This window comes from Macrobrachium nipponense, chromosome 29, assembly GCF_015104395.2.
Source record: "Macrobrachium nipponense isolate FS-2020 chromosome 29, ASM1510439v2, whole genome shotgun sequence".
Taxonomy (NCBI): domain Eukaryota; kingdom Metazoa; phylum Arthropoda; class Malacostraca; order Decapoda; family Palaemonidae; genus Macrobrachium; species Macrobrachium nipponense.
The window spans coordinates 69108950-69129100 of record NC_061092.1 but is presented as its reverse complement, the minus strand read 5'-3'; the positions used below and the strand labels follow the sequence as shown (position 1 = coordinate 69129100).

Sequence of the window (20151 nt, the reverse complement as noted above, 5' to 3'; positions counted from 1 at the left end):
AGCCAATTTTCTCAGAGGTTTTGAAAGATTAGTAAATGATCTTTGCAGCATTAACCAAAGGCAATACGTACTATTTGTAGAAAAAAGAATATTTATGCTGCCTGCTATATTTTGTATATAATTGAGCAATAAGGCTGAGCAATTTTCTTACCACCACAAATTTCGTTTTATTCTCCAGAGGCAGAACTAAATATCGTTCTTTATGGTCAAATTGATAGGCAGTAAACTTTGACAACAGCAGCTGAAATACTTGTCATCTCCAACGCTGTTATCTCATATAAGCTTCATCCATAGTCATAATGATACTATTATTAGCCTATGTTTGATAGCCTGATACCTAACAGCCAATATTCAATAGTCTATACAATAATTTTATTGAATTTTAAAATTTACTAGACCTAATACTATTAATACGGATACAATTGATATTGTACTTTGCAATGCTGTATAGATCTTGCCGTTGCCAGTACTGATGTATATGCCGGCTTGCCTCCTCTGGATACCTCTTATAGACTAAATCTGCTTTGGTAGCCACATTGTTGCCTCTTAACATACTCTGCATTTCAAAGTCTGTTATAGAAACTTAAGCTTTTGCATACCGGGAGGTTTGAAAATGTACTTTGATCCATCGTTTTGCTTTTTATTCGTTTTGCAGTTTCTAACCCAAACAAAGAAATCTTAAACACAAAATTGACAAATATCAGTCTTGAATCTCACATGACACATATTTGTAAGGCATATTTAAACCTATGATGCTGCTCATAGATCTTATTAGAGAAACTATTTATTTAATTACAGTATACATGCAACTAGTTTCTGCATTAATTCATATTCATACAGTTGTGATTCAGGTGAGAGTACACTGTACCTACTGTACAGAACAGATCAAAGCATTTGAACTATGGTATAGAAGCTATCTGTATAGCTTTAAGTACAATTATTTACAAAGAGGTACATATACAAAGATGTACAAATATATTAAAAGCATATGTAGCATTCAGGTCATACTGACCTGTAATTCACATACTTACAATGTGCAGTCCAAGGTAAGCTAGTCCTGTAACGAATAAACCTTAGGCTTTCATGACTACTACCAAGACTTGAGCTTTATTCATATCCCTTTGGAGAAGGGCCGATAAAAAAATCAAAATTCCTGAAGGTTACGCCATGTTAGGCTCCTTTTGCGGTACGATGATACTTAGTATTTACCGAGTTACAGAGTGACGGATTCAACGAAATTTTTTGTCATAACACCAGGTTAATATAACCCAGTTAATCATTTATGTAGGGACTTTCATTAACATGCTACATTCTAAAAAAAATTTAATAGATGAGGATAGGAAGACAAAAGGTGATGAAAAAACATCAGTTTGGAATGCATATGAACTTCGAACTTTATTAGACAACTTCAAAGACGATGACTCTAACATCATCTTTCTCTTTTGTCGCTTTAAATAGTATATATTTGATAAGACAGCCTATAAAGAATAAGTCAGAAGGCAGATAGACCATAATAGCAACAAATATTGTATTGAGTTTTGTCCTCTGAGGAAATTTGTTTAAAGCTTCGACGCCATTACACCATTCTGCTTGAAATATCCTGTCTCTTCATGCATGGCGCCATATTAAGTTTAACGTCGCATGGATACCTGATCGTGCATAAATCTCCTCATGAGACTTGAATGTTATACAACTGCCGAAGGGAAATCTGGTTTAGATTTAATCCTATCCGCAGAAATTCTTACCGACAGAATATGAAGGTAAGTTTTATCAAAGAGAAATGAGCATCATGAAACTGAGAGACCGAAGGGAAGAAAATCAGCCTCAAAACGAATTCTGTTACGAACATTAATAGAAAATGAATAACCGAAACCTCTTTTGAAAAATATCCGCATATTTTGAAATTGCGAAACACATCAGACAACATTTGCACCGATACTGGAAACAGGATCTGTCTCATTGTGATTGAGGACTAGTTACGATTATGGGTTGCGGAGAGATGGCTCGCGTGGATCCACCGTTACGATGCCTCACTGGAATTAACGGCTTTGCGGATAACGTCTCATACATCCATGTATACATACATGCATACATAACATAATCTGTGCATTCATATGAAACGGCTTAGTTGGGATTTTTTTTTTTTAAGCAGTTTAAATGATAAATGTGGCAGCAGCTGGAGTAAATATTTACTGCTTTATTATTTAAAAGACGCAGAACTTCAATATTGAATCATATTTGCATCTGATTAGATTTTCTAGTTCAAAGAATTACAATTAAATTTCAAAGCGCTTTACACTAGCATCGATTAATTAGCCATAAACATGGACACCCAGACGTAACATGCACTGCATAAACGGTATCTGTTTTCCAAACTAGGAAAGAGATGGTTTCGTTTCGAAAGCCATCAGAACTTTGTAAATATGAGATAGAAAAGAACAATTAAGCTCATCTTCGCACAGAGTGAATGATTAACGTGTAAAAACGTGAGAGAATGAGAAAGAAAAGCCTCCAAACCACGTTAAAATATTCGGGTCATTAGAAGCTTAGAATTTCTTGGGATTTTGTTTATTAGCTCTTTATGAAGCAAATGGAAGAGAGAGAGAGAGAGAGAGAGAGAGAGAGAGAGAGAGAGAGAGAGAGAACAACCAAAGGTCAAAAAATAAGAAATGAAAATAAGGAAATAAAGAAATGACACTTGGGGTTCAAGTCGTAAAATAAAAAAAAATAGAAAAAAAAGACGCAACCATGACTTCGGAAAGGCTGTATTGAAAAAATTCTCAGAATTATTTGAAAAAAATTTAATTTTCTGCAAAATACTTTCAAATATTTTATCAAAACCGCCAAAGGCATCAGCTAATGAGTTTCTTCGAATAGCATCTCTCTCTCTCTCTCTCTCTCTCTCTCTCTCTCTCTCTCTCTCTCTCTCTCTCTGTCTATCTTTCTTTCAGGTACATTTCACCTCTTCCTCAAGTCTCTCTCTGTTTGCAAGCAAAGACGAGAAGCCTTCAAAAGCTCGCGGAAATCCGTAAACAAACCTTTTCAGAAAATGGACTTGATTTCTTTACTCGAAAATACAAAATTTCGAAAAAATAAGATACAAAAGTTTTTGGGGGAAAATGCATATGTTTACCAGTAACATAATGTTCAAGATACATTTTTTTACTTTAATTTCTCAGTAAGTATTCTATAACTCTCATGGAAAGAGGCTGACTACCAACTCCAAGTTGATCTACTGCCAAAGTATCTGATTCGTGCGGCATTTTAACTTAAGCATTTTGTTATATGCATGACGCTGCTTGAAAGATTTAATTATAGGTACTATAAACATGACGTCTTCCTGATATACCGATTTTTTTGTCGAGAAAGTTCAGGATGAAATTTCCCCGTTCCAGCGGTTCTTTTCGACCGTTTTAAATATTTAAACATTTTAAGTCACCAATATAGGTCCTAGGCGTTATGCGATGTGGCTGTCGAAATCAGTGAGTACATTTGTTATCTTAATTATGTTAAATTTTATGGGTATATTTTTGACATGAAAATAAGAGAGAGAGAGAGAGAGAGAGAGAGAGAGAGAGAGAGACTAGAGTGATTTCCAACGCAATGCTTTAACTAAAATTTTTACATGTCAAATGAAAACAGTGTTCTTCGTGAATGGAATTTATAGCAAATGTAAATCATTCTAACCTTTTAATAATAATAATAATAATAATAATAATAATAATAATAATAATAATAATAATAATAATAATAATAATAATAATAATAATAATAATAATAATAAAGGGACAAAACAGTAATATCGGCTTTACTTCCCAAGGCAATACAGTACTAATCGTTATTAAGAGACCTCGGAATTATTTTCCCAGGAGGCTCAAATCCCAGTTCCAACTAGAAGAAAGAAAGAAAGAACCGGGAATAGTGAGACAAGGAAGGAAGAGGAAGTGTCAAATCCAAGACCTCCAAAAAATACTCATGTTTATTGAGAAGTGACAGGAGTAGGGAATGGCGATATCTCTTTGCTTTAATGATTTTACTTTGAAAGAAGGCTCGGATGGAGGCCGTCTCTATTGCTCCCATCAACAGGAAGCTAAATCATTTCAAAAGTTACAAAACACTATTAGGAATAAAATAGTTATAAACAAAAAAGATGGTAGAGGGAGAAGAGGTAAGAGTTGCAGTATATACGGCAGCTTGTCTAGGCCAGTGGTTCTCAACCTGGGGACCATGGTGGGCTGTTGCAAATTATACATTTATAAATAATGTTAGAAATCTGAATTAAAAAAAAAAAAAAAAAAAAAAAACACTTGCATCACTGTCCTTCTACAAATCAAGAATCAGAGCCGGAACCGATTGGATGTGGACCCAGACATGAGATGTGCATTGTCAGTGACACAACCTCGGATTCGTCAGCTGACTGAAAAGAAACAATATCAGCTTTCCCACTGATGTGTGATAAAACATGTAGAGGTTAATTGAACTTTTTCCCAACCAAATTCCAATTTCCTGTTGTCCGTTAGTCTTTTGTAGTCTATTGATGCAAGTTAAGCATATCACAGAAATATATCACAGAAATCTATGAAATATAAGATCATTATGACTAAACATCGTAATAAAGCAAGAGTGTTCTGTTCATCAAATTTTTGGCGGGTGGGATTTAGGAGAAAATTGAAGGGGAGCCACACAAATGTTGAGAATTCATGAAGGGGAAATGGAGGGAAAAAGGTTGTGAACCACTGGTCTAGGCTGTGAAAAGCGGTACTACGGCAAGAGAGGCAAATCTTACAAAGAGCTAAGGAAGCAACTCGTACAAAACATTAGGCACTATCTATCATCAGACTTTGACGGTTGCCAAACACTACTGGGAAAATATTACAAAATAGACTGGGAAGATATCTTTTTTTTCATTTTTTTTTTAAGGAACACTACAAAACGACCAGACTGATTGCAGAGAAAGCCTTCATAACAAGCGCTAACAAAGCAATGGCAGGCAACACTGTAAACAGATTCGAAGACAGCCTATCAAGAAAAATCATACACACCACAAGAGAAAAGATACGTACAAGACACCGAATGGAAAATGAACATCTGGAAGGTGCGTCAAAAGTTATGAGGAACACAGTTGACCTACTGTCCGGTCATTTCACGGATACTTGATGATGAGGACTGTTTGCCCTTGAAAGCTTGTAGCTTTTTTGATAAAAAAACTGTGTCAGAGACCATCCAGTCTGAATGAGGTCCTAATATATATATATATATATATATATATATATATATATATATATATATATATATATATATATATATATATATATATATATATATATATATATATATATATATATATATATATATATATATCTTTATTCCGATGTTTCGTAATAACATTTATTGCATCTTCTGGGAATCTGTCAATTAATTAAATATGAATTATGAAAATCTTAAATTTACTATAAATTAAAACAAACCGTAAAACGGCTAAAATTTACTACAATATAAAATAAAAAAGAAAATATTCAAAAGCTGAGACCGCCGACCAACCATAAGTTAAGAGAAAGAAAGACTGAATGAACAAGGACAACATAGCAAGCTAGAACAAGTTAGAACTTAAGGTTACAGTTAGATGGAGGAGGTTTGGGTATTCAACTGGGGAACCAGCCGCTTAATAAGCAACGACTCTTAAAATGGGTAGTTATTGGGGGATTTGGTGTTTGCCCTATGATGCAAAATTCGTCTCTTTCGATTTGTGTTTCGCAGATTTTTGCATGGTTCCTGATATTCGAATGTTCAGGGTTGGAGAGCCTCCTTCCTATTCGGAAACTTATTCCACGATGAGAATCTATTCTGACCCTCAGTGACCTCTTCGTAGATTCCACATAAATCCCAGAGTTACACTTTGGGCAAGTATATTTATATACTACATTTGAGGTCTAGAAGGGACTCAACCGATCTTTATATTTAAAGAAAGACCCAAGGGTTAAGGGATTTTATGCTATTAGTTTAATATTGATTGCACCATAATGATTTTGCATCATCTGGGTAAAACATTTTCTGAAGGAGTCATCATGTAAAAATGGAAATTTTGTATAAATGGCTAACTTTGGTACCGTAATAAAGGTTTTAGTATAGTTAAAGAAACTGCTTATTAAGAGAACTCCAAAGCTTCTTATAAAATAGCTTTTGAGGGAAGAAATGATTTTTAAAATATTTCAAAAGGTCATTTATTTCCTATTTCCTGATTGATGAAAAACCAGATAGATGTAATAAATAATGCCCTATGTAGAAGAGTTGAATATGAGTTGAGCTTAAAGTTATAAAAAAACATGAGCTGTAATAATTAGATCCTCGAGCTGTAAAAGTTTTCTCTTTAAAAACAGAGGCGTTTATAGAACCATTCTCTCTTGTATCGAGTACAACTAAAAAAGCTAGTTGACTATTTTCTTCTCTTTACACCGTGAACTTAATATTGTTATCTTGGGAATTAACAAATGCTAAACAAAGAGTCAGTATCCGAGTTTCTCTTGAATAATGCGAATGTGTCATCCATAAACCTCACGTAAAAAATAGGGTGAAACCTAAGAGGACAATCATCAAGCATGCATTCCTCCAGGGAGGACATGAAGATGTTAGCAAATTTCGGGCCCAAAGGAGAGCCCATGGCTACACCGTCTGATTATTTTAAAAAGTTTACCATAAAAAAACAAAGGCAGTGTCCCGCACTGCTAACTCTAATAGAGTTTTAAAATGAGACCGGTTGAAAATTGCTGAAAATAGAAGCAGGTTCGGGAAATAACTTATCCAATATGATGTCAATACTTTCTCCACGGGGACATTTGTGAATAGAGATTCCACATCTAAACTGGTCATTAGTAAACCCGATTCTTGTGATAAAATTTCATCTTTAAAATGGTACGAGTTATTCAGAGTAAAATTATTTTTTGTTAGTGGGGTTCAAGTAAGGGTACCCAAAAATGTAGCTAATTTATAGGTAGGCGTATTGTAAGATGCCAGAATGGGTCTCATAAGAGCATTAGGCTTATGTATTTTGGGCAGCCCATATAGAATTCCATATGATGATCCAGTCACAAACAAATCTTGATATATGTTTTCATCAATGATTTCCTCAGATCTTAGTGTTCGTAAAAAACTTTTAATTTTGTCTTTATTTTAATAATATGAAAACAGAAAGAGCACACATTCTAATTCTTACATTCATCTTTACTCTTATCATGAGGCCCTGGTGAACAGTAACTTACCAATTTATATTTTCTAGCTAGCGGGTGTTTTTTGGTTTTTGTTTTAGGTGAAGCATTAAACCATATTTCAAGTTTTCACAAATTGTGTTATCCCTAATATTTTGTATGAAATTGTCTCTCTAGAGCTGGGAGGATGTATTATCCCCCAAAGGAAAGACCTGAACAACAGATATTCAGAATTCACGTACACTCCCTTTCAACAAAAGGAGCCTAAAAATATTTCGCAAAATTTTAGAATGGAAAAACTCTGCTACAATATTGTATTCCAGTACCGTAACAAAGTATGAAGCAAAAAAGAAAGAAAAAACCAGTAAAATTGTATGAAGATATCGGTGATAGTGAAAATTTACATAGCTCAGCAAATGAATGGGAGAATAAGTATAGCAGTAAAGCTCGGCACGCCTGGAAAAGGGATCATAGACTAGATTTTAAAAATAGTGAAGTTGTTTATAATAGAACAGGATTCAAACTCCTACTCTAGCCCCCTTCCCCGTTCCCTTTTTAACTGAGGTGGTTAATAAACTCTACAGGGTTATCATACATCATTTCATATACGACAGCATAAAAATATGTTATTGAAAATTCTTTTCAGCCACCACAGTAATATCTGAATAAAAGGGACAGACAGCATAGTAATATCTGGATGAAATGTACAGTCACCACAGTAATACTGGATAAAGGAAAGAGACAGTACAGTAATAACTGAATAAAAAGGATGGTCCAGACAGTAATACCTGTTTTAAGGTGACAGACAGAAGAACAGCATAGCAATAATGGGATTAAATGGAGAGTTGCCCCATTAATATTAGGATAAAAGTGAAAAACAGCGCAATAACAGATGGTTAAAGGTTACAGAAAATACAGTAATACCTTTAAAGGTGTCAGAAAGCACATTAACAAGGTATTTAAGAATATTCTCTGTATACCATTTCCTCCTAATTTCATTCCTGCTGTAGCCATTTTAAAAACTATTGATAAACTAATTAAGAATAGCTTGCAAAATTCAAACATTATTGTATACAGTATTCCTTGTAAAGAATGTAATAAGATTTATATTGGGCAATCTTCAAAAGAACTAAAGATGAGATGCTCTATTCACAAATATGCCACATCAAGAGGATCAACAAATAATGGCATTGAGGATCATTGGCTGAAGACAGGCCAACCTATTAAATGGGATCATTCCTCGATAATCTGCAGGGTTAAAAATCACTGAAAAGGGAATATGTTAGAATCCATTTTTATTGAAGCCACGTCAACAAGGAATTTACATCTCCATCCTGAATAATAACTTTATCGTCTTTCCTTATCTCTTTTGCTTAAAGAACACGCTGCCCACATTAACACACTGTAACCCCGCCCCTATTTCTGTTTTTGTATATAAAGGTCTGTCAACCTCTATTATATTCAGTGTGAACTTGAAAATGCAGAATATACCACGAAGGTACTTATTCTAAGTCCCTGTTTCACTTGCCTTTCTACCGTGGACTTTAGGATATAGATGTGTGTGTGTGCATATCTTCACTCCAAGAGACACTAATACACATTCACATTTGTGTGAATTTATGTATGTGAGATGAGGATCAACCATAAGAACTAGAAAACGTGAGCTGAGCGCTGCACCACTCAGCTCAGCTAAGCCACTTACGTTACCTGCTCACATCAGATAGCCTTCATGACTGTAACAATCAGGGAAAGGAAAAGATATCCCGTGACCACCTCACCTCCTCCCTGTCCCCTTTGAAAACATATATTTCTTTTTTATTCTCATCAACTCCGAATAAGCAGATGACACCTGGACTAACAACTGATGTAATTCACGAGGTGGAAGGAAAATGAAATCTATCCCTTCATAAATATGTTACGGAAGACTATCAATACTTGGTATTCATTTTTAATCAAATCCGCTGACAATATGCAGTCGTGGTCTCTGCGATGCAGATGTCAACTCGTTTTGCGAAAATGTATAACAACACGAATAACACAGTAAGGAAGGAGTACTCAGACCGAACTGTAATTATTACTATTAGAATTACGCGTATTGCCTTTCTAAAATAATAATATGTATTAAAATATTATTTCACTGAGTAATATCGGTACGATCTGTAAATGAAAATATATGACGATGAGGGTGATGAGGGATCAGCCATACCTGCAAAAACGGATCAAAATACTTATAATAATTAAACTGAAATTGAATAAACGACAACTGAAATTAAGAAAGTGTTGATTCTAACATCGCAGCCAACTGGGAAAAGATTTCCAATACAAAGTCAATGAGGCAAGAACAAGCTCAGATAACCAGAAACTCGAGGAAAGCATAAAAAATCAACTTCTTTTTTAGTTCCGCCTTTCTCCTGATAATTTTTATTTTCGTTTTATTTTCTTTTTCTTTTCTTGACTGCAAAGTAAAAAGTAATTTTGGCCTTGCTAATAACGCTGCATGTTATTATCTTCTTATTAACTTTCAAAACGGTGGACTTTCAAAATGTGGATCTTCGGGAGACCCATTAAGTGGACCCGGTAACATATAGATTCTGAAAAGTCATCTCATCAATAATGTTCTTATTTTTAAGAAGTCTCAGAAATCTGAAGGTTAGGAGTTCCCAAGTTCTGAAATTTAGTGGTATCGGGTTTAAAACTAGGGAGGCAGAAGTCTAAATTTAACGATAAAAGAAATTATTGTTTTTAGACAAAACCCTCAGACGTTGGGCATTCTCGTAGGAAAAGCAACTGAATAATGAAAAGAAAACAATATCCCCGGACAAATATATTAGGTGGATCTTGGGCAGATGTACGCAGTCCATGAGTATTGTTTACTGAATTAGTGAATGGATACAACCTTTGATATGGTTTGGCTGACGTCACTGACCGCGACCTTTAAATTATAATCTGAGTGCCAGACGACTTCTTCTCTTTAGACTTTGATTCTATAAACCTTAGCTGCAGCGGGTACTTTTAAGGAGTGGTCTTCACGAAAGGTCAGCTACGGTACCCAATAGTTAGGGCCATAAGGGCATCCAAATGATAGATAGCCTTTCTCCCCCTTGACATAGAAGTGACCTGTAAACCCAAACTTATTTCGCACATTCACTGGCATCGGATTGTTATTTTAAACTCGAGATTATTCTCCAAGGGGACCGAAAATGGAGCATCCAGTCAGTCTTCCAGATCTCTGACAAGGAAGCCATCAGCTACCTGGAGCAGGGTACAGACGTGTGTCATTGATCTCCTGATTCTAGGAGATGCTCCCATTTGTGCTTTCTTTGTTGAACTCTACGATCAGGGAAAAGATTCCTTTTACCTCTTGAGTTCACGAGGCATTGTAAATGGCAACGCCGCTTTTGTTTATGTAGTGGACGAGCCTTATTGGTGGAGACGTCGCCTTACCAGTTAACATATACTACTATGAGATTCAGGGCCTCTGTAACACGGTTTTTTCTCAATAACTATTTATCTATGCATTTCATAAAAATAATGCTTATTCAGAATGCACATTATATCTACACATAAATTTTAACTGTATTCTGCATTACGTAGGTTGAATAAATTTGGTACTTATTATGTAAAAGTGACTTTTTTTGAAGACGGGCCAACTTACTCAGAGAAAAGGTTTCGAACGCACTCGTTACGTAACTTATGACAGCATTTCTTCCGTCTTTCTCGATGGATGATTGGCTATACGTAACGAAGGCTAGACCTCTGGCAACAATGACATAAAAATTTAAATACAAGCAAAGCAGTACACCTTTATGAACTCTGAAACCTCTCCACTGATAATTGTTATAATGAACAAACCAACAAAATTTGTTAATAAATACAAAAACACTTCGATTATTAGTCTTACTCCCAAAATAAGTGTCCTAAGAAATTACAGTCTACTTTATAGGTCACAATCAGATTGACAAGATGTAGGGAATAGTTGGTAATTTTCAAAAACGTAGTAGACAAGCTTGATTTGATAACTGCTATATCCAATGTCAAACAATTTTTATTTATTTGCTTTCTACCTATTTACTAAAAAAAAAAAAAAAAAAAAAAATAGCCGATACCGTATTTTGGATTTAAACTTTCACCAATAATTATCGTCAAAATGATGACTTCATGAGGCTCCACCCACTTTCGCCTCGTTATAATTCAGGATAACACTGAAGGCTATCATGGGCATTGTTGGATTAGAAAACTTAACTTCTAGCCATAAAAACTCATTTCACGAGTAGCTGTAAGAAGTGCTAAATGATCCTCAAGGATCCCAGTAGTTTGCCTAAACGTTTAATTCATGTATATTACTGCTATTACTACTGTTGTAGCACTACTGCTACAGTAGTATTACTAGGTTAGCAAAGATACCCCACCCACATCTATGTATCGTTCCGCCATTCATAAAGTCTTTGTTATGTTTTTTCACTGTGCAATAAGCCATGGCCTCTTCAGAAATTAAGTTTAACATTAGATGACAGGTTATTTCATTAAGCTAACAAATTATGGCAACTGGGTATGTTATTCCAAATCCTGTTAGCCATTCTTGACTGCTATGGGTTTCAGAGCCGATGGAACAAGGTGAATGAGTTTCTGTGTGGTGGATGGGCGGGGCAGCATTTCGTGAAACGGTGTTTACCTTGCTTACGTAATCATTGGCCATGGCGTCGGCTAGATAATTTTACTCCATAGAAATTAAAACTATCGAGTTTTGGTTATTGATAATGCTGACAAAATTTGTGTGCGGTTTTAAAATATACATATGTCAACTTTCAGCTACATCCGATGCTTTGATAAGGAGCAAAGTCCAAAAAACCGTGTTAAAGAGGCCCTGAATCTCATAGTATTTATGTATATCATAAAAAACTAAAATATGTTGATAAAAAAAACATAAAAAACTAAAACATGTTGATAAAAAAATAAGTGTGAACAATCAGGAACGTGAAAAATGAGTTTATAAGCGCTTTTTCTCAGGATTATATAAGATTCTTTACAGGAGGGAATTACGTTGAGTAATATCATCGTGCTCCTAAGAGCGACAAAGGAGATGGGGGTGGAGGGGGATAGGTTGGAAAGAGGTAGAATTTATTCGGAGGGAGGGAGGGTAGGAACAGGGAACTGTCTAATCAAACCATGAATAGCTTCGCTATTCATTGTTTAGAGGCTACTACGGAATTTTCATTTCAAAAGTGGATACTATCGCTACAGTGACTGAAAGTAAATGTCGATGCAATTGATACAAAATCACGTTCATTGTCCACAACCAATTTTTTCAATATGAGAGAGAGAGAGAAAGAGAGAGAAAGAGAGAGAGAGAGAGACTTTTTCTTTCCCACCGCTATTCCTACAGTAAGGGGTCGGTTGCCTGATGCGCCTTTCCTTACAGCATCAGGCATGTTAATTATTTGGCAAAGGGGTTTTTACGACCACATGCCCTTGCTGTCATCAACCACAGTTATTGGCGGTGGGCCTCGCCTTTGACTTAAAAGTCCACCTGCAAGGCAGCACTTTTCACTGTAATTGGCGGTGGGCCTAGCCTTTTACTAAAAAGTAAGACTGCAAGGCAGCAGTTTCCAGTTATTGGCTGTGGGCCTAGCCTTTTACTAAAAAGTAAGACTACAAGGCAGCAGTTTCCAAAGTTACTGGCTGTCACAGTTGCACTGAACTGTGTTGGGTTCTTTAACCAACCTACCTACTACTTAAAGAGGATGACCTTCGTTAGCAAGTGATAACACAAGTAAAATCATAACAATTTATTTAACACTATGGTAATTAGGATCAATTTAACACAGAGGGTATGCAAATGACATAAACAGCTTTCATGCTACATCTAAGCAACACTGGCATATAGGTGCTGAATGACGAGCCCGTCTTGGCCCATCCACTAGAGCTGTGAGCTGTGATCCACTGCAGGTTGCATAAGTGGTGCCACGGACCCACAGGAATCGTAGACAACTTGCACTCAGAAGCTCGAACTGTGGTGTGTGTACTGCACCCAAAATGGTCACCTATAAATTGTACATTTCATATTAACTGTTGAATTTTACTATCCCTCCCAAGTTACATTTACGTTACATTTACAAAGCCTGAGTTACACTTACAAAACCCAAGTTACATTTACCAACCAAACTGTATTACAGTTATCCTAACACCATTTGAATCGTGAACTGTAATGGTAGTTCAGTAACTACAGCAAATACATGGTAGTTCAGTAATTACAGCAAATACAACCTTCAAATGCAATGTGATTTAACCGATGCATAACACAACCTTCGCATGTAATAAAATATATTACCACTATCAAATAATCAGAATTATAACTACATGTAACACTTACTGGAACAAAATACAGCACTCGCATAATCAGTCCATTCGTAGTGTTGGGTCCTCGTACGTTGAGAGATATATTAAGAAAATACCACACAGGTAACAGCACAGTACACACAGGTACAATACCACACAGGTAACAGCAACAGTACCACACATGTAACAACCACACAGGTAACGGAGTTTCCCAAGTTCACGAAGCATGGGAGCACCCAAAATCATGTAGCGTTGGACAGAGAAAGACCCCGACCACTCAGTTCCAGTGTCGAAGACGTCTCAAGAACCTGGCTGCCTAATAAACACTTAACGAGCCCAGTAACCACCGACACGCTAGTTACAAACTTGAAATGTATTCAGCGGTATAATTGGAACATTATACAGTAATTATAATATTAAATGTGACAATACCTCCCTTCCTGAGACACAAAATATGATTTTGTGGTACATTACAAGGAAAACTATATAAAAAGGAATGTACTAACATTTATACAGTAATGTGACGGCTCAGAAAATCAGCTCCTACGTTTTCTGACCCCTTGATAACCTCCACTCTGAAATTATATGACTGTAGAAAAAGAGACCATCTCATTAATCTACCATTGGAAACCTTTGCCTTTTGAAGATGCACCAAAGGCTGATGATCTGTCTCTATTATAAAAAATCTGCCATACAAGTAAGCTTGAAACTTTTGTAAAGCCCAAACAATAGCAAGACACTCTTTCTCTATGACTGCATACCTCTGTTCACGGTCCATCAGCTTACGACTTGCATAGGCAATAGGATATTTCCTCCCATCATGCACCTGCATCAAAACAGCGCCGACCCCACTGTTGGAAGCATCTGTCCTTATAATAAAGGGTTTGGATAAATCTGGAAGCCTAAGAATAGGACTACAAAGTAACATAGATTTCAAAGTTCGGAATGCATTTTCATGTTCTTGTTTCCACTCTAACTTATTTGGAAATCCTTTCTTTGTCAAATCAGTTAATGGAGCTGCTAAAGATGCAAAATTCGGCACATATTTCCTGTAGTAGCCAATTAACCCAATGAATGACCTGACCTGTTTCTTTGTTTCTGGTCTTGGTGCCTCTTGAATAGCCTTCAACTTGTCATTTGTAGTTCAACAGTAGCACTGCCAATTAAGTGTCCTAAATACACCAACTGGGTTTGAGCAACTTCACACTTTGACGGCTTTGCTGTCAGGCGTGCCCATCTTAGCCTCTCCAAGACTTTCCTTAATTCTTCGAGATGTTCTTCCCAAGATTCTGTGTGAATGAGGATGTCATCCAAGAACTATCAGTGTGTTCCAAACCTTTAATAATTTACGCATCAATCGATTAAATGTTGCTGGACTGTTGGACATCCCAAATGGCATGACTTTGAATCTGTATAATCCATCGGGAGCTAAAAATGATGTCAAATCACGATCCTCGGTTCTCATTGGAAATCTGCCAATAGCCTTTACAAAGGCCAATCTTTGAAAAGAACTTGCTTTGGCTAATTTTTGTCATTATTTCCTCTGGGTCTGGCATAGGTTCAGGATAAAAAACTGTTACCTTGTTTAACTTTCTGAAATCAATGCAGATTCCGTTACTTCCATCAGATTTCTTTGCCACTACAATGGCACTGGCATATGGAGATTCAGATGGCTCAGTGACATCCATATCTAGCATGCTCTGTATCTCTGCTCGTACTGCTCCTCTTAAATGCATAGGAGGGGATTTATATGGTCTGTTTCTGATGGGTTCCTCAGTAGTCAAATGGACTTCATGTTGAATGAGATCAGTTCTCCCAGCAGATCTGTCAAACATCCTTAAATTCATGTAATAAGGTATTCACAGATGCAAGCTGTTCACTAGTTAATGCTTGGCTGGACATCGATATCAGCATAAGACTCTGTTGCTTTCATGGGTAATAGATGGACTAGGTTTTCCTTATCATCGGTTTCCTCTGAATCTATAACAGCACAAGAAGCCAATTGAAATAAAGCATTGCCACTTAGATTAGGCTCAAGTCGCTGATTATACTTCTTAAGGAGATTTGCATGAAACATACGGATTTTACCATTCATATCTACCGATAATCTGCTAATCCTTTTCTTATCAAGGACTTTGAAAGGTCCCTTCCATTGCATTAACAGTTTGTTGTGATCAGTTGGGAGAAGAATTAAAACATAATCACCCACCTTAAAAGTCTTAGTCTTTGTTTTTCTGTCGTAATATTTCTTGTATCTTGCACTAGATTTCTTGAGTTCCTTCTGTGCTAGTTCACAGGTTCTTGACAGTCGTTCCTTCAGGTCTATCACATACTGGTAAGTACTTTTCACATCAGGCATAGTTTCTTCCTTCGTCCATAACTCTTTCAGCACAGTCATGGGTCCTCTGAACTGTTCTACCATATAAAAGTTCAAAGGGTGAAAATCAGTACTTTCTTGTGGGACTTCTCTATAAGCAAATAGCAATTGCTGGCAAGTTACCTGTCCCAGTCTTTTGGTCTTTCAGAACTCATTTTTCTCAACATTGTTTTTAAGGTTCCATTAAATCTTTCAACCAAACCATTACATGCAGGATGATAGGGTGTTGTACTAACTGCTTAAACAGACAAAAGTCTACCTACCTCCTTCATGAGATTTGACGTGAATTGCGTACCCATGTCTGACAATAAATTTCCTTTGGGATCCAACTCTACTGAAAATTTGTACCAACGCCTCTGCCACTTGCTCTGTCTCAATGCCTTTCAGTGGAACTGCTTCAGGATATCTGGTACTGTAATCTACCAATGTTAATATATATCTATGACCACTATCAGTTACTGGGATAATTGGACCTAACAGATCTACTGCCACTCGCTCAAAAGGTGTGTCAATCAATGGCATCTGATCAAGAGGAACCTTTGTTACCTTGCCCTTTGGAAATGTTTTCTGGCATACATCACAGGACTGACAGTATCTTGTCACCTCTCCTTGGAGTCCAGGCCAGTAAAAGCTGGTTAAGATACGATCTAAGGTTTTCTTAGCACCGAGGTGCCCTCCTAAAATACTGTCATGAGCAATGCTCATCACCTTTTGCCTTAAAGATTCTGGAACAATAAGTTGTTTGAACAATTTGTTATGGCTTACCTTAGGTGACTGGAATAGTCGATATAGCAAGCCTTTTCTCTACAGTAAACCAGGTTACAATACCATCTCCCATTATTTCCTCTTACCAGAGATTGCATAATTTCGGTACACTCCTAGTGTTTTATCTTCTGCCTGAAGTTCCTTCATTTTGTTAACTGAAACCTCTACATCCACCCCTCCTGCAACATTCAATGCTTTCATACCTTGCTTGTTTTTTATAGCCTGGCCTCTGGTTACACAGATTGAAGAACCTCACTACCTTCCTTTTGGTTTTCTCTCTTACACCATTGTTCATCCGGATCCAAATGATTTCTGGCACCTTCCAGGTTTCCTATAATTAAATCATACACAGGTTCTTTCATACAAAGAGCATTTACTTTCCCTGTATAGAAAGGTGTGTCAATATCAATTGAGGCCTCTTCTACTGTACGCACTGACCATCTATCAATACACATTTTTGAACATGACCTGTCAACTGATTATCTTTTACTAATTTACGTTTTACCACTACACCACTGCACCCTGTGTCTCTTAATACTGTAACAAAATGATCTCCAACATAACCCATAGAAATAGGCATTTTGTCACATACCTTGCATGCTCCTCCTATTACTGGTAGAACATGTCCACATGCCAATCTCACCTGACCATCAGTCACACAACAGTCCATCAAATGCTCGGTCACTAAACATGCTGACCCAATCTGAGATTGCTCTTGCATGGATACATCCTGGTACACTTTGTTTCTCTGACCTGTTTTCTTATGCTGCTGCAAAAGACTACCACCATTAGTATTTACAGAATTTGACTTACACTGATCCAGCTGACTCTGTAAAAATGCTGCTTTGTATGGATTCCTTGGGTCTACTGGATGTTTTACCTGTCTGCTTGGAAAGACAGTCTCGTGCTACATGTCCTGGTTTATTGCAATTGTAGCACTTTCTCTCACGTCTTCTCTGCAACGGGTCTGTATACTGCATTTGCAACTGCCCATTGTGGCTGGCACCTCTGGAACTGTTTCCAATTAGAGAGAGTTTCTGAAAAGCCTGCGAGTCTTTAGTAAAAGAAGAGTAACCATGAGCTTCAATAAACTGATCAGCAAGATTAGACATTTCATCCACATTCTTGGGATGTCGTTCTTTGAGAAACATAGACAGAGGTTTACTACAACTGTTCATGAACTGCTCCCTCAAAAACAAATCCTTGAGACCTTCATAACTTCGCGTACCTCCAGACAAATTCAACCATTTTTCCACATAATTATCCAATCTAGCAAGAAATTGCGAGGGACTCTCACCTTGGTCTGGCTTACAGGAACGAAATTTCGAATGAAAACCCTCCTCAGTAAGCTGGAAACGCTTCAACAAAGCCTGCTTCAAACCATTATAATCCAAAGCCTCTGAAACCGGTAGGCGAGAATAAACCTCCATTCAGCCTTGAAGAAGAGCACTAAGATTAATAGCCCACGAAGATGAATCCCATCTAGCATTGGATGCAAACCTCTCAAACCTCTGCAAATAAGAATCTATACAGTCTTTAGATTCATCAAATGAAGGTAGCTTAGGAAGCTTAGCCAGGGAATTAGAAAGCTCACTTGTAGTACTCGCAACCCCAACTCTCAACTCTCCTGCTTTCACTTTATGCAATTCTGTTTCCTTTCATTTTGATCTTTTCTAACTCAATTTCGCTTTCAATTTTGTGTTTTGCTTCTCTCTCAGCGGCTCTCTCATCTCTCTCAAATTGTTCTCTCTCTTCTTCTCCACAAAGTCTAGCAATACCTGCCCCTGCAACCCCATCTTTCTCCTAATTCTACATACTCCATCATGAAAAATATATGTAAAACCTAGAAAATGTGAACAACAAAATCTGGCAATATTACCTTCAAAAGAATGCAAATACAAAAAGCATTAATTGTAAGCATCTTAAAAGTATAAAGTCAACAATCTACAGCATCAATTACCATACTGGAAACCTAGTATGTCAGCGGAATTAACAATGATTGTTAATTGTTTCTTAAACATAAATTTGAAGTACAATGCACTGACACAAAAATACTTGACTAACGAAAGGAAGAGGCCATCCCCACCGCTGCCACCAAATGTCACAGTTGCACTGAACGTGTTGGGGGTTCTTTAACCCAACCTACCTACTACTTAAAAGAGGATGACCTTCGTTAGCAAGTGATAACACAAGTAAAATCATAACAATTATTTAACACTATGGTAATTAGGATCAATTTAACACAGAGGGTATGCAAATGACATAAACAGCTTTCATGCTACATCTAAGTAACACTGGCATATAGGTGCTGAATGACGAGCCCGTCTTGGCCCATCCACTAGAGCTGTGAGCTGTGATCCACTGCAGGTTGCATAAGTGGTGCCACGGACCCACAGGAATCGTAGACAACTTGCACTCAGAAGCTCGAACTGTGGTGTGTGTACTGCAGCCCAAAATGGTCACCTATAAAATTGTACATTTTCATATTAACTGTTGAATTTTACTATCCCTCCCAAGTTACATTTACGTTACATTTACAAAGCCTGAGTTACACTTACAAAAACCCAAGTTACATTTACCAGCCAAACTGTATTACAGTTATCCTAACACATTTGAATCGTGAACTGTAATGGTAGTTCAGTAACTACAGCAAATACATGGTAGTTTCAGTAATTACAGCAAATACAACCTTCAAATGCAATGTGATTTAACCGATGCATAACACAACCTTCGCATGTAATAATATATTTACCACTATCAAATAATCAGAAAATTATAACTACATGTAACACTTACTGGAACAAAATACAGCACTCGCATAATCAGTCCATTCGTAGTGTTGGGTCCTCGTACGTTGAGAGATATATTAAGAAAATACCACCAGGTAACAGCAACAGTAACCACACAGGTAACAATACCACACAGGTAACAGCAACAGTACCACCACAGGTAAACAATCACACAGGTAACGGAGTTTTCCCAAGTTCACGAAGCATGGGAGCACCCAAAATCATGTAGCGTTGGACAGAGAAAGACCCCGACCACTCAGTTCCAGTGTCGAAGACGTCTCAAGAACTGGCTGCCTAATAAACACTTAACGAGCCAGTAACCACCGACACGCTAGTTACAAACTTGAAATGTATTCAGCGGTATAATTGGAACATTATACAGTAATTATAATATTAAATGTGACACTGGCGGTGACCCTAGTCGTTTTACTAAAAAAAGTAATACTACAAGGCAGCAGTTTCCACATTTACTTGTTGTTGGGCCTAGCCTTTTACTAACAAGTAAGGCTGCAAGGCAGCAGTTTCTAGTTATTGGCGGTGGGCAAAGCCTTTTACAAAAGAAAGAAAAAAAAAAAAAAAACTGCAAGGCAAGCAGTTTCCTCAGTAATTGGCGGTGGGCCTAGCCTTTTGCTAAAAAGTAGGACTGCAAAGCAGAAGTTTCCACAGTTATTGGCGGTGGGCC

General features: G+C 36.9%; 1 long non-coding RNA gene across 1 annotated transcript; it reads right to left on the bottom strand.

Annotated features, from left to right (window-relative positions):
• Positions 1-12973: 12973 nt before the first annotated feature.
• On the bottom strand, positions 12974-13670 carry LOC135205973 (uncharacterized). The gene is made up of 2 exons (XR_010312656.1): positions 13573-13670; positions 12974-13243 (listed from the first exon to the last, which is right to left on the bottom strand). It is a non-coding gene; the product is annotated as an uncharacterized LOC135205973 (long non-coding RNA).
• Between the last annotated feature and the right edge of the window lie 6481 nt (positions 13671-20151).